General features: G+C 29.7%; 1 pseudogene across 1 annotated transcript; it reads left to right on the forward strand.

Annotated features, from left to right (window-relative positions):
- The first annotated feature begins 2,012 nt into the window (after nt 1-2,012).
- Nucleotides 2,013-2,886, forward strand: LOC116549896 (annotated as a pseudogene). The gene has a single exon (XR_004268145.1). The product of XR_004268145.1 is annotated as a signal recognition particle 19 kDa protein pseudogene (transcript).
- Nucleotides 2,887-5,348: the final 2,462 nt, after the last annotated feature.

Genomic DNA, 5,348 nt, shown 5'->3' on the forward strand with positions numbered 1-5,348 from the left:
AAAGTATAACTGAAAAGAATAAAAAATAAAGACAAATATCCTTAGGGAGTATAATAATATATGTTATCCAGAAATTGTCAAAAGCTTTCAAAAATATTTGTGTGATTATTTATGACTTTTATTTATTGGTGGCTTCCAAGTTCATCTCTTGACATAATTTTCTAGAGCTGTAATTTTTCAACAATTTTTTGCCATCTCCACTATATTTTTGGACTTTAAGAACATGTTGGAAGGAGGAATTATTCCTTCTCCAATATCATGACCAGCCTTTAAGCTAGTTCTTAACATTAAGCACTAGGGGACTCTGCCAATCTTGAATCACCAGTTCCCATTTCTGAGGTGCTGTTTCTATGACATGGGCTTTAATATATTATGCCAATGTTGCTTGCCAGAATTAATCTTGGCAACAGACCATGATTTCTCTAACTGATTCTCCAGTTACAACACAATATAGCACACCCACATTTCTAAATGTTCCCAATTAAAAAATTAAAACTATTGGTCTATGGAAAATTGTTCTATACAAAATATACAAGAGAGAGAAAAACTAAGTTTTTAGCTATTCATAAGCTTCAAATAATTGGAATTATAAAACTTCTGAATGCTTATACTCTAAAATTTTGTTACATATATTTATCAATTAAATTTCAATAACCAAAACAAACAGCCAATTTATCTGGGAAGTTTTTAAACCTGTTCCCAATGAAAGAGAAATAAATTAAGTTGGAATTATCTTTAAGAAAAAGACATTTTCATTTCTGTATTGTTGTATACTTAGCTAGTATATTTATAACTTTTAATATATTTATTAAAGAAACCAAAGCTATCTGTATTTTCTTATTTTAAAATATCAATATAGAAATGAAAAATTTTAATATCATTTTTTATTTTCTTCTTGTATTCTGAAGATAGGATAGATTTTTAAGTGCAAAATTTGTGTCAATTTTTAAAACACAAATACATAAACTTCTGGACAATTTGGACAGCTAAGAGCCATTTTCTTAATATAAATTTCAGTTAAATGAATTATTTTATATGAACACTTAAACCAATTTTTAAATAACAACATGCTATGCGAACATGGGCACTATACACTCTTTCCTATTACCTAGAGGAGAGTTACATTCATAAAATTATGAAAGCTGAGAACTCACTCTATAAGAGGAAATTAGGAGCTTGGGTAACTGTAAGTAAGGCATTCTTCTGTATAAGTGTTTAGAGAATGTGTGAAATTTTAATATCTCTTTAAAAATGGTAGCCAGTTATTTACATGAATATTCAATGCATATTGGGAGTTCATGGACAGACAAACAGGTTTATATTACCCTTAGTGTTTTAAAAATCTTGGTTCTCATAGATCAACAGACTAAATGATGAAATTTTTGGCAAAACTCTTTGAATGTAATATTCTAAAATTATATCACATATAAGTTTGTGAAGTTCTTGAAGTTTTTATTTTGGCCTCTACCTACATGTTTACCAACTATAAAAAACAAAATGGAATTCTAAATTTCCCAAATCAGGCAAAATGATTAGTAAATTTTTCAGGTCATAAAATAACCAACTCTATTAAAGAATCCCATGTTATTTCATGTTATTTTTAGCTATGTTTGACACAAAATCTCTCAAGAACAAACTCATCTTCAAATGTATATTTATTATATATTATTAAAATTATAAACATCACTTTTAAATTTATACATTACTAATTTAAGATAAAATGATTCTTTACATTTTGGTTAATGTAAACTAGTTTGCTTACATTCTGGTTGAGATAGATTAGTACTTAACCCGGGCAACTTCTATTATTTACAGTGTTTTAGTTTTAACTAGAGCTTTAATAATCAACATTAGTGTATGCCAGAGTGGTTAAACTCAAGGATCTTTTCTCTATTTAATGAGATAGAACTGGAAACATGAAACTAAAACGATGTGCTAACCCCAATGTTACTGTTAAAGTTCAGAAGACATGGTGATAGCAATTAAGAAACAATTCATATAAAAACCCAGAGATGCATTCCTCCCAGGTTTCTGCCTGCAGCTCCTGGGCTGTCGCAGTTTGGAGTCTTGTGAAGACGGCTTGCGCTGCCACGTGGTCCCCAGCCAACAAGGACAGGTTTATGTGTATCTATCCTGCTGATTTAAACAATAAGAAGACCATTGCAGAGGGAAGGTGAATCCCCATAAGTAAGGCTGTTGAAAATTCTACAGCTACAGAGATTCAAGATGTATGTTCAGCAGCTGGACTTAAAGTATTTCTTGAGAAAAATAAAATGTACTCTAGAGAATGGAATCGTGATGTCCAATACAGAGGCAGAGTCCAGAATCCAGCTCAAACAGGAAGATGGCAGCCTCTGACTTGTACAGTTCCCGTGATGTAAGTCAGTAACGTTGATGCAGCAGAAATGATACCTAAACTAAAAGCAAGGACACAAAAAACAGGAAGTGGTGACCAAAGTCTTCAACAAGGAGAGGGAATTAAAAAAGAGAAAGGAAAGAAAAAGAAGTAACCTAGTATCAACATCAAGTATGTGGTACTACTGTAAGAGACATGGTGGCTTCTAATTTGTATCAGAGGAAAACAAGCTTTTTGTTCGCATCATTTAACTAAAGTGTGAACCCTTGTGCCTCTCATCTTTATCATCGGAATTGACAGTGAAACAAATTCACATCAAAAGTTTGCATCTCACTTTTAGGCAGTATAAACCAATTTTTGTGTCTTTCAATGCAGTTTTTTTTTTTGGAAGAAAGAATATTTTTAAACTGACAATGGACTGTACAATAAGTTACTTGAAATAAGTTACTTGTTTCAGATGAATTTCAATTAGATTTGAAATAAACATTTTGTCCACCTTTTAAGTTAATGAAATAAAATTTGAAACTGAAAAAAAAGGAAACAGTTTATAGAAGAACAGGCAGTAAAGTTGAGAACTTTACTATAATCTCATAGAAATATTTTTAGCTTGATGACATTTCGAATAATAAGACAAAAATTCTTGAAATTTAGGATTATATGTCATTTAAAAATAAGTGCATATGCAGTTATTAATTAATGTAAACTCAAATTATTTTATTGACTTTGAAAGTTGGAAAAATTTAGGGATTATCTAGATTAGAAGTCATCAACTGGTCTGTACAACAAAATTTGCGGGTCTTCTGAAATGTAGCTATTCAAATCTTTTCTAACTACTCATGTCTCCTTCCCTATTAAATTTATATATATGGAACTAAAGCCTTATCATTTCAAAACACAATTCAAGTAAATGTGTTAAACACTAAAAGTTGTTTCGTTTTCTACTGGCATCTATGCTCTTGTACCTGTCGATGTCTCTATTTTTTGGTATGTATAAACATTTATATATATATTTATATATATATTTATGTATATATATTATACCTGTTATATTTAGATATTATGTATTTGTATAGCTGTATTTATATATTTATTTATACCTATACAAATATATATTTGCACATATATAAATGTATATATTTATAATTGTGTGTGTTTGTGGGTATAGACACACATGCACATGGGGGGATACTTAGGGATACTAGTACATAAAATGCTAATTTAAAAACCTAATTATGTATTTTTAAGACATGGACAGATGAGTGAGGGAGATGCCTTTGTGTAAAGGCAAGAAAAGCACCTTTTCTTTTTCCAAAACAATTAGGGAACAATATAATACATTTATTTTCCCTATAAATGAGAATAGCTATGATTTCTGGAAAAGACCATAAGCTGTGACTTGGAAAGAAAGGAGATCCCAGAAGGCATTTCTGGTACAGTGGTGCACAATCAATCAAACCAATGAATTCCCAAGTTCCTAAACTGGACCAATAGTAGTGTGATAGTTTTTGTTTGTAAATGCAGCATGCTGTCTGCTAAAAAAAGAATCATATTAAATATAATTGCAGTATTACATTTGTAAGTAATTGTACATATAACCCATAATATAAAACTACTGTACATTAATAATGTGTTTGTACACATTTTAAATACTGTTCCAGAAATTGTGGGAAAACATAGTACCATATGGCAATATGCCTAACTCCAAAAAATGAACATTATGGTTGTGAGATAAAATATTTATATATTAAATCTTTTAAAAATTCGGTATACTAAATCAATCACCTGAGACTGTTACAGGTTTTTAGAACACAGAAAGAGATAGCAGTTAAAAAAAGAATTCTTACAGGAATTAGGGGATAAATACAGTACAGAAATTCATCTTAGCCAGAAAAAAATTATGATTTATCATTCATTTACCATTATAAATGGCCAGATGAGAAACCCTCAAATCCTTTCAGTAATTAGATTTCCATTTTAATTTTACTAAATAACTGTGTGTCCATTTGTTGGTTAATGTAAGATTCAATATATTTCACATAATTTGAGTATAGGAATTAAGTCAGAGATTATCTAGTCTACTGTTTTTGAATTGTTTGTTCTGGAATTATCTTAAAGTCTTAAAAATTAAAAATACACAGTTTTCCAAGGATTCTAATTTTGTAGGCCTATGATGGGTTCCAAGAATTTCTATTTTGAGCAAGCCAGTCATCTGACTGTGATGTGCAGGATGTATAAGATCACTGCTTCAATGAATTGTTGGATACATACTAGAAAATATGTTTGAGGATTTGATGGAAAATTCTAAGTCTTTGCTGTAGAGTTCAAGATGCAAAATGATAGTTATAGATTCCTAAAATGTTCCAATTCCCCCAATTAGATTTAGGTTCAAGTATTTCTATTTTTTATATAAACTTTGTATTTGCCTTTTGTAAAGGGACAGATTTTTCAGTATAAACTATATTTTGTGAGTGTCTAACGGCTTAATTTTTCTAACACTATTGTGATGGATTATGTATGAAACATTATATGATACAAGTCATGATTCAATTTTGTGGACTAATCTAAATCAACAAGAGTTATACTAGCAGTACTACTATTCATATGATACATTTCATTTAGTTTACATGAAATTTCAGTAGAGTTCTAATGTCAATGATTTATTGTCCCTATAAATGTAGCTCTTGAATTGGGGTTCTCATTTTACTAAGTTAATGAGAACTAAATTTTTTGTCTACATGGAGAAAATGTTTAGGTAGCAATGAAAACAAATCATCTGGAACATGCACTGAAACATCTTAAATTTTATATATCAATATTTTTTAAAAGTCTTTAAAAATTTCAAATGGAAACTCAGAAAAAAATGATGATGTTCATCAGATAAAAAGTTAAGAAAAGTGAGGGATAATTCTTTAAAATTTGTAATCAAAATACATAACTTTTACTCTAAAATGTTCTTAAGTGCATTAATTGTGTGCACCAGTGATCTCCAAAC

Source organism: Sapajus apella, unplaced genomic scaffold, assembly GCF_009761245.1.
Source record: "Sapajus apella isolate SASKATOON/1434 unplaced genomic scaffold, GSC_monkey_1.0 scaffold7, whole genome shotgun sequence".
Classification (NCBI taxonomy): Eukaryota; Metazoa; Chordata; class Mammalia; order Primates; family Cebidae; genus Sapajus; species Sapajus apella.